This window comes from Lissotriton vulgaris, chromosome 11 (genome assembly GCF_964263255.1).
Source record: "Lissotriton vulgaris chromosome 11, aLisVul1.2, whole genome shotgun sequence".
Classification (NCBI taxonomy): domain Eukaryota; kingdom Metazoa; phylum Chordata; class Amphibia; order Caudata; family Salamandridae; genus Lissotriton; species Lissotriton vulgaris.
Genome location: NC_141699.1, coordinates 122,507,600 through 122,519,988, shown reverse-complemented (window position 1 = coordinate 122,519,988; position 12,389 = coordinate 122,507,600). Strand labels below are relative to the sequence as shown.

Here is a 12,389-nt window from a genome sequence, read left to right as displayed (position 1 = left end):
AACGACTCAAATTAATGGCTTGGAATACAAGTACCATACATTTATTAAATATTAAACATCCTTGTCCTAAAGCACAAGTTACTACTTGTGTAACGATATATCTGTAAGAGACATTAGTTAGTGATAGATTCCTTACCTTAGAATATCCCCAGGCGTCAGACTGGATCCGGAAAATTTTGCGTAGCAGTACCCTTGCGCGTCGGTAGGCGTCGTCTGCGGCTCCGCGTCCGTCGTCGGCGTCGTGGGCGCCGTGATGACGTCGTCGGAGTATATAGACGCCGCCTCCGCGTGCTGACGTCAGTTCTTAGCCACAGCTTTTCCGCGCCAGAAGCGCAGAGCCATGACAAAAACCGACACTGGTGCCAAGAAACTAGGGCCCTGAAAGGGGATGACCTTAACCCTAGATATCGGTTCGCAGAACGGGGAGGATGGGTGGGTCGGTAAGGAATCTATCACTAACTAATGTCTCTTACAGATATATCGTTACACAAGTAGTAACTTGTGCATCTGAAAGAGACACGTTAGTGATAGATTCCTTACCTTAGAATAGATACCCCAGCAATACCATCCCCGTGGTGGTGGGTCTGCGAACCAATATTCACACCAGAAAGTCCTGGAGAACGGAACGGCCGAAGTAGCCATCTCTCCGGACTTGACTGTCCAGGCAGTAGTGCCTCGCAAACGTGTGCAACGAAGCCCACGTAGCAGCCTGGCAAATGTCCTGCAGGGGCACACCTCGGCCCAAGGCAGTTGTAGTGGCCGTGGCTCGAGTGGAATGAGCCCGCAGCCCAACAGGTGGTTCCTTCTTTGCCAAGGAGTAACACGCCTGGATGCACATGATAATCCATCTAGAAATGGTCCTCTTGTGCACCGCTTTCCCTTTCTTCGCGCCCGCGTACCCAACAAAGAGTTGATCATCCACCCGGAACTGGCGTGTGCGATCCAGATAGAATGAGAGCGCACGTTTTGGGTCCAGACGGTGGAGCCTCTCCTCCTCTCTTGAGGGGTGCGGAGGCGGAAAGAAGGTGGGCAATGTGATGGACTGCCCCATGTGGAAGGCCGTGACCACCTTAGGCAAGAAGGAGGGCCTAGTCCTCAAAACAACCTTGTCCGGATGGACTGAAAGGAAAGGAGGCTTACAAGAGAGAGCCTGGAGCTCACTCACTCTCCTGGCAGAGGTGATGGCTACCAGGAAGGCAGTCTTTAAAGAAAGAAGGCGAAGTGGACAGTTGTGAAGAGGCTCAAAGGGAGCGCACATCAGAAATGTCAGAACCAGGTTCAAGTCCCACTGAGGCATCACGAAGGGAACAGGAGGAAAAGTATGAGTGATGCCCTTCAGGAATCGATTTACGATAGGGGACTTGAACAAAGAGGGTTGGTCAGGCAGCCTCAGAAAGGCTGAAAGAGCCGAAAGATAGCCCTTGACAGTGCCCAGAGCAGAGCCCTGCTGGGCGAGAGAAAGAAGGAAGAGAAGAATCTCAGAGAGAGGGGCATTGAGAGGATCCACAGCCTTTGCTGTGCACCATGCCACAAATCTGTTCCACCTGCAGGCGTATACCGTTTTTGTGGAGGGACGCCTGGCTGCCAGAATGATGTTGCAAACTTCAGGAGGCAAGTCAAATGGCCTCAACTGCCGCCGCTCAATCTCCATGCATGGAGGTGGAGACTGGACAGGTTCGGGTGGAGGACCGTCCCCTGCTGCTGCGACAGAAGGTCCTCCTGAAGAGGCAGACGAACCGGGGGATCGACTGACATACTGAGTAGCTCGGGATACCAGTACCTTCGTGCCCAGTCCGGAGCCACAAGGATGACTTGTGCCCGGTCGCGCTTGATCTTCTTCAGCACTCTGGGCAGAAGAGGTATAGGCGGAAAGGCGTACAACAGACCGCAGCTCCACTCGCGACGAAAAGCGTCTCCGAGCGAGTGCCGCCTTGGAAATTCCAACGCGCAGAACCGATGACATTGCGCGTTCTCTTCGGTGGCGAATAGATCTAACCAAGGCTCTCCCCAACGCAGAAAGAGGCCTTGCGCCACGTCCGAGTGCAGACGCCATTCGTGATCCATCGAGCACCGACGGCTGAGTTCGTCCGCCCTGGCGTTCAGAGAACCTGCCAGGTGTTGAACCACCAGGGTCACGCCCTGATGTTCCAGCCATTGCCAGAGGCGCAGAGCCTCCTGGCAGAGGGTCCACGACCCCACACCGCCCTGTTTGTTGCAGTACCACATGGCGGTGGTGTTGTCCGTGAACACCTGCACTGCACTCCCTCGGACAGACGGGAGGAATGCTTTCAGTGCCAGACGAATCGCCCGCAGCTCCAACAGATTGATATGGAGCCGGGACTCCGCCGGAGACCAGAGTCCTCTGATCTCCGCCTCTCCCAAGTGGCCACCCCAGCCCTGGAGGGACGCGTCCGTCACAACTACGTGCTCCGGTTGGGGAAGGGAGAGGGATCTGCCGTTGACCCAATCGCGGTCCGTGAGCCACCACTGCAGCTGTTTCGCAGTGCCCTCCGAGATCAGGACGTGGTCGGAAAGGTTGCCCCGGTGCTGGGCCCACTGAAACTTCAGGTCCCACTGCAGAGCCCGCATCCGCCACCGTGCGTGATGCACCAGAAGGATGCAGGAGGCCATCAGTCCCAGAAGCCTCAGCGTCAACCTGACCGAAACCCGGGATAACGGCCCGAAGACCGGGATCAGGGCCTGTATATCCCGGACTCGCTGTTCGGGCGGGTAAACCCGAAACTGCGCCGAGTCGAGAACCGCTCCGATGAAAAGGAGCTTCTGAGAGGGGCACAGGTGCGACTTCGGCACATTGATGGAAAATCCCAGCCTGTGCAGGAGATCCGCCGTAGTCTGGAGGTGGTGGACGACTGCCTGGGGCGAGCCCGCCTTCAACAACCAGTCGTCTAGGTAGGGGAAGACTGAAACCCCTAACCTGCGCAGGTGAGCTGCGACCACCGCCATCACCTTCGTGAACACCCGTGGGGCGCTGGTAAGGCCGAAGGGGAGCACGGTAAACTGAAAGTGCTCGAGGCCTACCGTGAACCGCAGGTAACGCCGGTGGGCCGGCAGGACGGGGATGTGGAAATACGCATCCTGCAAGTCCAACGCTACCATCCAGTCTCCTGGGTCTAGGGCAGCCAAGACCTGAGCCAGTGTCAGCATTTTGAACCGCTCCTTCCGGAGGAAGCCGTTGACGTTCCTCAGGTCCAAGATAGGGCGTAGGCCCCCTTTGCCCTTCTTGGGTACCAGAAAGTAGTGGGAGTAGCAACCACGTCCTACTTCTGGCCCAGGAACGCGCTCGATGGCCCCCTTGGCCAAGAGGGCCGAAACTTCCTCCCGCAGGAGCCGCAAGTGATCCCCCGACACGCGGTGGTGTTGCGGTGGCATGGCTGGAGGGGTCGTCTCGAAGGGGAGGGAGTAGCCCCTTCGGACGATCTGCAGCACCCACCTGTCCGAAGTGACTGTGCGCCAGTGAGAGTGGTGATGGCGAACCCTGCCTCCCACTGGCGTCACCTGGGCCGGAAAGCACGGACTAGGAGGGTTTAGAGGCGGATGCTGCGGGGGCAGGTGTGGACTGGCTCCGCTTGCCTCCCCTACCGCCTCCACGGCGGTTTCCACGGCCGCCGCCGCGCTGGACGACAGTTTGCGGCGAGTGGCTGGCGGCACGTGTGGGGACGCCCCTTCCGTGGCCACGAAAGGAGCGAAAAGCAGCCACTTGCTGGCGCGGGGCCGAGAGGCCCAAGGACTTGGCCGTAGCCCTGGAGTCCTTAAAGCGCTCGAGCGCGTGGTCTGCCTTGTCGCCAAAGAGGCGACGGCCATCGAACGGCATGTCCATGAGAGTATTCTGGACATCAGCCGAGAAGTTGGCGGACCTAAGCCAGGCGTGGCGTCGAATCGCCACCGTCGTAGCCATCGCTCTGCCCAGCGAGTCAGTGGTGTCCAGTCCGCACCTGATCGAATACTTCGCTGCGTCCCGACCCTCCACAAGGGCTTGGCCGAGTTTGGCCCGTACCTCCAACGGGCACTCTGGCAGCACTTCCGCCACCGTGTCCCATATAGAATGGGTGTAACGGCCCAAGAGGCATGCGGTGTTGGAAGACCGCAGTCCACAACTAAGGGACGAGAAGACTTTTTTGCCAAAGGCCTCGTACCTCTTGGATTCCCGATCAGGGGGTGCTGACGGGAAGGCGGTCTGGGAGTTAGAGGCCTGGATGACCAGACTCTCGGGGGTGGGGTGGGTGGACAGGAAACATGGGTCGCCCGGAGCCGGGCGGTGGCGTCTGGCCACGTTCCTATCTACAGGCGAACCTGTAGAGGCCTGGACCAAGTGCCCAACAGAACGTCCGACAAGGCCTCATTAAACGGCAGCATTGGCTCCATGGAGCATGACTGCGGCTTAAGGACCTCAGTGAGGAGATTAGTCCTCACGGCCGCGACGGGGAGCTCGAGGCCCAAGGCCTGAGCAGCCCTCATCAACACCACACTATATGTAGCGCCCTCCTCCGAAGCCACGGAAGGAGGAGAGACGAATCCAGTGTCTGGAGAGGTGTCCAGGCCACTGGCCTCCCCAAGGTCTCCTGTCCAGTCCATGTTAGACTGACATTCCCTTGTCAGAGGGTCCTCAGACCCCTCCCAATCCTCCACTTCCCCCATCTCCTGAGACTCAGGGTCGTAAGTGAATGAGGATGGGTCACAGGGATGGAAATCCCCGACCGGCGTCGAGATCGGCGCCGACAGGCCCCGTCCCGACGCCGGAACCCATACAGAAGAGGAATTGGGGACGGCGTCGGCCGGGACCGACGCCGGCGGGGACACCACACGGACCGACCCCGGGGGGGTCGTAAGGTCCACCGGGGACGCTCCATCGCCCGACGAGGGCCGAACGGCGCCCTGCGGCATCGGACCCGAAGGCACCGACGACGCCGGGACCGCCGAACCCTGCGGCGCCGAGCCCGAGGGCAGCGGCGGCGTCGGGATCGCAGAGCCCTGTGGCGCCGGCGTCGGAGACGTCGGCGGCGTCGAGGCCGAAGCACCCGACGGCGTCGGGGTTGAACCCGACCCACTAGGGCCCCCAGACGGGTTCACTGGGCCCGAAGGCGCCGTGGAACCCGTCGGGGAAGAAAGGGACCTCATGGCCATGAGGAAGCGCTCTATCTCCCCCGGCGTCGCGTTCAGCCCAGGGACCGGGGGGTATGGAGCCGAACGCGGCGCCCGCGACTCCTGAGGAGCCGCGTGGGCGGTGTCACCCGAACCCCCGGCCGCATCGCGCGAGCGTCGGGGGGAGTCGGAAGAGCGATGACGTCTCTTCGACTTCTTATGCTTCTTACCTGACGACTTGGACCCGGAGGAGTGGCGCCGACTCCCGGAGCTGTGACGGCTCCGCCCCCGCGACCTGTCCCTCGACCTCCCGTGGGACCGGGACCGGGACCTCACTTGGCGCGGGGCCGACTGGCGGATCTCGAGTCGCCTGCGGGACCGCTCCCGCCTGGCCTTCCTCGAGAGGGCCCGACAGTCGGAGCAGGCCTCGTCGTCATGGTCGACGCCCAAACACGTCAGGCACAGTCGGTGCGGGTCCGTTACCGACATGAGTCGCTCGCAACCGCCGCAGTGCTTGAAGCCGGGCATCCCTAACGGCACCGTCGGAGTCGTGAAGACTTCGAAAGAGATCAAAAAGATCCAAAAAGTTAGTCAAAAAATGACCAGGGAACTGCTTTTTCCAGATCTGCGCTGGCTGGCGCGGAAAAAAGAAGAACTGACGTCAGCACGCGGAGGCGGCGTCTATATACTCCGACGACGTCATCACGGCGCCCACGACGCCGACGACGGACGCGGAGCCGCAGACGACGCCTACCGACGCGCAAGGGTACTGCTACGCAAAATTTTCCGGATCCAGTCTGACGCCTGGGGATATTCTAAGGTAAGGAATCTATCACTAACGTGTCTCTTTCAGATCCTTGACTTAAAGTTTTATAAAACACTTAAGACAAAAATGCATGTTCCCCTCTCCTTGTCTGTATGGCTACACTCACTGGACTTTTTAACACCTCTGTTTTCCTCTTCACACTCCTCATTTCACTACTAGTTTTCAGTAATCACCTAATCCTTGAAGCATTTTTGCTTCTTCAATGGACCCCTTCTTTTACTGAAAAAACTGCATTTGTGCTCCGATATATAGCCTGTGGTACAGGAAACCATTGGATAGAGAACTGTCCCCAGTAGTGTTTAGCCTCTGCAGGCTGCTGGTGTCACTGGACTCCACTTAGTCTTCAGGCAAGCAGGTGCACCTAGGATGTTGGTCTTAATTTGTTTTCTGCTGGAGACCCCAGCACACCACTGGTATCTACCCTTCTCCCCTTATTATATGACTTCTCTCTAATCTATTTCTTTTTTCTATTACTAACAGCTTGACATGTTATCTTTGCTGGTTCCCAACCCTGGCCTAGAGCATGTAAACTTTGATACAATGGCTGCAACACTAGAAACCACTCGATTGCTGGCATCATTTGATACAATCAACAGCGTAATTAAATACCACTTATACGTAATTTGTTATGGCCTGTCCAGGGCCCACTTGATGCTAGACAGCATAGTTCTGGATTTAGATGCTGCCATTTTCAGGTGGGAAGATATGATTTATCTTCCTTTCTTGAAGGGGACAGATGTATGGGTGCACCCACATTACATCACAACCATGACAAGGACAGGCCATTACTTTAACTCCACTACATTATGAAACATTACAAGTCAAAGTTGAGTAATAAATAGTACGATAAGGGGAAGGGTTCATGTAGGAAGCTGGTTCTTTATATGACAGCTCAATAAGTTGACATACCATGTAAAGAGTGCAGGGGTTACCTTATGAGTGGACAGGGACTTGCTATGCAATTCCAAAGTGCTCTGTTAGGAGGTAGCGAGGTTGAGCAGCCTTGGGCGTAGGCTTAACACAGAGTGCAAGACACTTGCAAATACACACACAACTCAAGAAGGAGTTCCACACCAATTTATAAAAATAGCCAATATCTTTATATATGATTTGGCATCAGAGAAAAATCATTCAGGTCAGCACATTTTTTTTAATTTCTTTTTATTAATATATCATAAACAATGAAACAAAATCAACAAATGCATTGGGGGTACATCGACATTATTACTGCAGTGCTAGGAGCAGAGGAAGTCTCGCCAACAGAATAAGATACACAGAATAATATTAAACTTAGAATCGAGGGGAATCCTGAGTGTCCGAATCAGACCGCCTCGCCGGGGGAGCACAAATGTTGCCTTGGTAAATATTCCACGGTCCCCAAACCTTTATCCACTTTTCAGGACAGCCCCTCGCAACAAATACAGCACGCTCTCTGAACAAACACCAGTCCAGATCCTGGACCCATTTGGTGTGCTGCGGCGATTGAGTGGCTCCCCAGAGCTGTGCTATATTGAGCTTCGCGATCATACAGGCCAGTGTAACCCACTGCTTTAAGTATTGATTAATATCAGTGGGCTCCCAGATATTCAAAAGACATCTGCACGCTTCCAATCGCACCTCACAGCCAGAACCTTCTTCAGCGTATCATGAGTAGCGCGCCAATAACTCTGAACACTATTGCAGTGCCACAGTATGTGCAAAAACGTCGCAATCTCTCCACAGCCTTTCTTGCATTCGCCATTCGTACTCCATCCCATCTTCACCAGCCCCGGACCCGTAACATAAGATCTATGTAGAATTTTTAATTGCACCAGACGCAACCTCATCTGTATTGCAACTACCCTAGGGGAGGTCACGGCCTCAGTCCAATCCTCGTCGTCCATCTCCAAACCATCAGCAACCCACGCCACCCTGAGAGACCCCAACGGATCTTCCATGTGATTAATCAACTTACGATAAATCAATGAAAATAGTTTTCTCTGGTATATGTCCATCTAATACACGATCTTCAAGAGGGGAGGCCTCGGGGAGGGTGTCCCCTGGTAACACATGGGAGAGGAGGGCGTGCCTGACCTGTAGATAATGAAACCGCTCATTACTGTGAAGGTGATGTCGCTGCTGGAGCGCCTCGAAGGATAGTACTTCCCCTTTCCCCCAGATATCCTTAATCTGACCAATACCAATCAACTCCCACTTGTCAAATCCTTTGGTGGACCACAGATTGCCCAATTTGGCTGAGCTAAAGAGAGGGGTCGCGAGAGTCAATCTCCCTTCCCATCCCAGACTCCTGTTAGCCGCATGCCAGACCTTCACCGCGTGTGAGGTGGGACCTGCGAGCGAAAACCGTCCCGGCCGATTATACAAGGTCCGAAGAAAGTCTCCCCCGGGCGATTGATTACGTTCCATGCTGTACCCAGGGTCTCCTGGCAAGCCATACACTATCTGATTAATAGCTGCCAATTGGGAGGCCCAATAGTATTTCTTCAAATCGGGAAGCCCGATAACTCCATCATACCAGGCCAGGGTGAGTTTAGTATAAGTGATGCGGGGTCTACCATCTCATAGAAGTAGCCTTTGAAGCGCTTCTATCTCCTTAAAGTATCTAGCGGGCACAGGGCCCATAGCATTTTGGAGAGCATATTAAAACCGAGGAAGCGCCAACATTTTAAACAATACCGCTCGACCCAGGAGAGACAGAGGCAACACCCACCAACGCTCGACATCAGTACGTAATCTAACCAGCAGCGGCAACAAGTTCTCTACGTATCTTGTCCTGGCGTCTAAGGCAATATAGATTCCCAGATACACAAAACCCGTAGTGGCAATTTGGAGGGGGCAGGTCTGTGGAATTACCGGCAGATCACCCGACAACACTAACAATACGGATTTCGCCCAATTAATAGCAAAGCCCGAGTACTCACCAAACACTCTGAGAATGTCAAGAAAGACAAGCAACGAGGATCTAGGCGACGTGAGATAGAGAAGCACATCATCGGAATAAAGCGAGATCTTGTCTTCCCAATCTGGAGACCACCTCAGCCCACGTACCGACCTATCCCATTTGACCCTAGCCGCCAACGGCTCCAGCGCCAACGCAAACAGAAGGGGCGACAGAGGACATCCCTGCCGCTTCCCTCTCTCCAATGCAAAATCGTCAGATTGACAATTGTTCCCAATGACGCGAGCCAAAGGGGCCGTGTATAGCAGGCGCACCCATCCAATAAACTCAGGCCCGAAACCCAGCTTCTCCAACACCGCGAATAGGTACGACCATTCGACCCGATCAAAGGCCATGGTGGCGTCGAGGGACACCAACACAGCGGGTTGTAGCAAATCACGGGCCCTACCCAGCACTCCATGTAAACACCGAAGATTTAACGCAGTGTTGCGGTGTGGCATAAAGCCCGACTGGTTTGGGTGTACCAAAGTGGAGATCACCCTGACCAACCTGATAGCCAATATTTTAGCCAAAATCTTGGGTTCCACATTGATCAAAGAAATAGGTCTATAGGAAGAGGGGGAGGTTCGGGGCTTACCTGGCTTGTGAATAACGACAATATTCGCAATCCGCTGATCATAGGGGAGGCTACCAGACTCTTTACTCTCCATAAACATGGCATTAATATGCGGCGCAATTTTGTAGGCATTCAATTTATAGAGCTCAATCGGAATACCATTGGGACCTGTTGCCTTCCCCGAGTTAATGCTCTTGATGGCTCCCACTATTTCGTCATCCGTAATAGCGGAATCCGTATACTTCCGATCTTTCTCAGACAAGCTAGGCATAATAATATCCCTAATCATCTCAGCCTGTTCAGCGCCAGTATATGCGTCCGAGGAAGCATAGACACTCTTATAGTGACTGCCAAAGGAATCCGCGATCGACTGAGGATCCGTGAGAGCCTCAGGACCGCCACTCTCAAGCTCCGGTACCAACCGAGAGGCGCGCTCTCCACGCTCCAACCACGCTATGAGCTTGCCAGCCCTATCGCCATGCTCATTAATCCTACTATGGACATTATTATGTTGCGTTACCGCTGATTCCCTAGACAGCCACTCCCCTTTTTGGGGAAGGATCCAGTATGTAGGGCTTGGAGTCTCAGAGACCCCTCTGAGAGAGTCCACTGCGTTTAGGGAGCCTCTTGCAACAGAGATGGGGAAATGATACCACTTCCCCTGGGATCACAGTTTACTGGACTTTGGACGCAGCTCTGACTCGTCTACCGGTTCGTGTCCCCGTCACCCTCCCCACCCCTCTTTCCATGCTGTGGTTTATCACCCCTCCTCTTCCCCCTTCTCCATTCTCTCTACTTCCCCTGCTCTTACCCCCTCCTCTCCTGAATATCTCCCCTTGCCTGCTTTTTCCCTTACGTATATGTCCATTTGTTTGTCTCGACCTTACTTGTCACGATGTTGCCAGGCTCTAATAACTGTGTAACCTTTTGTAACAATTTAACTTGCAATTTATGGTCTGATAACTCATGTAAAGCGCTTTAATACCTCCGGGTCTAGCCAGCGCTATATAAAACTTTTTAAATAAATAAATAAAAAATACTCGTCCTGTTTGAGGTGTAGCTGATGTTGATTCTCAGCAGACGCCCCACTGGCAACTTGCTCTTCCAAGTCAACAACCTCCGCCTCAACAGCATTGATGTCCGCCAGACGTCTCTTTTTCTTACCCGAAATGAGAGACAAAGCCTCCCCGCGTAGAACCACTTTATAGGCCTCCCACAGCGTCTGCGCACAATCCACAGTGCCCTGGTTATGCTGAAAATACTGTTCCGAAGCCCTACAAATCTCTTTCCTAACGATGGGGTCTCGAAGGTGCCAGGCGTTAATAGGCGCAATTCTACCCACCGTAGGCTGTCCCATCTCAACTCGGACCCAAACTGGGGAGTGATCTGAGACACCCCTACCCAAATGGCACTGAGAAATGTGTATAGCTCCGCAGTACAGGATGCAAGAGGCGCCACACATCAACCAGACCCAAAGAATCAAGAAATTCGGGGAGCCACTGACGCGATGGAGGGAGCGATCTCGGCGGGGTACGGTCCAAACTATCGACAACGGTATTAAAGTCACCACCAAGAACTAGAAGACCAAGTGGGAGCGAGAGAAAGACCATGGCAAGATCCTTAAAAGTGTCAGATTGGAGGCCCGGGGGAACATAGATAGAAAGAAAGGTGGCAGCTTTACCCCCGATCCTCCCAAAGACACCCACATATCTGCCCCGCTGATCGGACCACGTAGCCTGAACCTTAAATGGGAAGGCCTTCTTCACCAAGATTCCGAGCCTGTCGTGAAACCCGCATGCGCGATCAGTTTATATCCCCCTCTATGAAGGGCCATACAACGGTTACCCACAAGATGCATCTCCTGTAGAAGTACCACCTCTGGTGAATGACGCCTGATAAGCTGTCCATACCTCTCTTAATTTTGTCCCCCAGACCATTCACGTTCCAACTCAACACCCGAATCCCCGATCCATTATTAGAGCAAGACATTCACCTCACTCCACACGCGCACATTCACATTCGCCAACACCCAATGCATTTCAAAACGAAACGGAGAACAAAAAGAAACAAACAACTCCCCTCCCTCACTCAAAGCTCTTCCCCCCCCTCCCTGCACCCCTGCATTAGAACAAAGCCCCAACCCCAACTCACAGTGTGCCTGCCCAACAATGATAACTAAAAGTAGGAAGAGGAGGCGCCTGCCGCATAGCCCCAAACCCATCCCCCCACAAGAATCATGCCTAAGGAACAAACGTGCTAGCCCAAACCAGTACTGTTACACAATAAGAAAAGGTAATATCTACCTCCCGTGTCCAAAGACCAAGTGAATCGTTCAGTGTAGCAGTCTCTCATTCCGGGCCCTGCCACTCATCCTCTGTCTCATGTCGCCGGTCTTCAGCACCATCAGCCATCAAAGTGTCCAACCAATCCGATGCCACCTCCGCATTGTCAAAAAACCAAGTCTTCCCATTCGCTTCGACTCGTAGCTTAGCAGGATATAGCATTGAATATTTCAACTCTTTGTCTCTCATCCTCCGCTTGACTTGGAGGAAGCTGTTACGCATCCTCTGTACAGCTTGCGTGAAGTCCGGAAAGAAGGACACAGTAGTATTTTCGTACCGTAGCAGGCCGTCCGTCCGTGAGGCCTAAAGTATGGCATCACGGTCCCGAAAATTCAGGACCCTCGCAATCATGGGTCTAGCTGGCGCCCCCACTTTTGGCGGCCCGCCTGGAACCCTATGTGCCCTCTCCACTGTGAAAAACTTGCTGAGTCCCTTAGGCTTCAGATGTTTAAGGATCAGGTCTTCCACGAAGAGATCAGGTGTACGATCTTCCGCCTTTTCCGGTACACCTAGGATGCGAACGTTGTTGCGCCGATTACGGCCCTTGTAGTCATCAAGCAGCCGTTGGGTCTCCTCCCGTGCCGCTTGCAAGGCCCGGACCTCTCT

The 12,389-nt window shown here is 54.1% G+C and overlaps 1 protein-coding gene across 2 annotated transcripts in view; it reads right to left on the bottom strand.

Moving 5' to 3' along the window:
* GCN1 (GCN1 activator of EIF2AK4) overlaps nucleotides 1-12,389 on the bottom strand; it is a 746,722-nt gene that overhangs the window by 177,341 nt on the left and 556,992 nt on the right. The window lies entirely within an intron of this gene.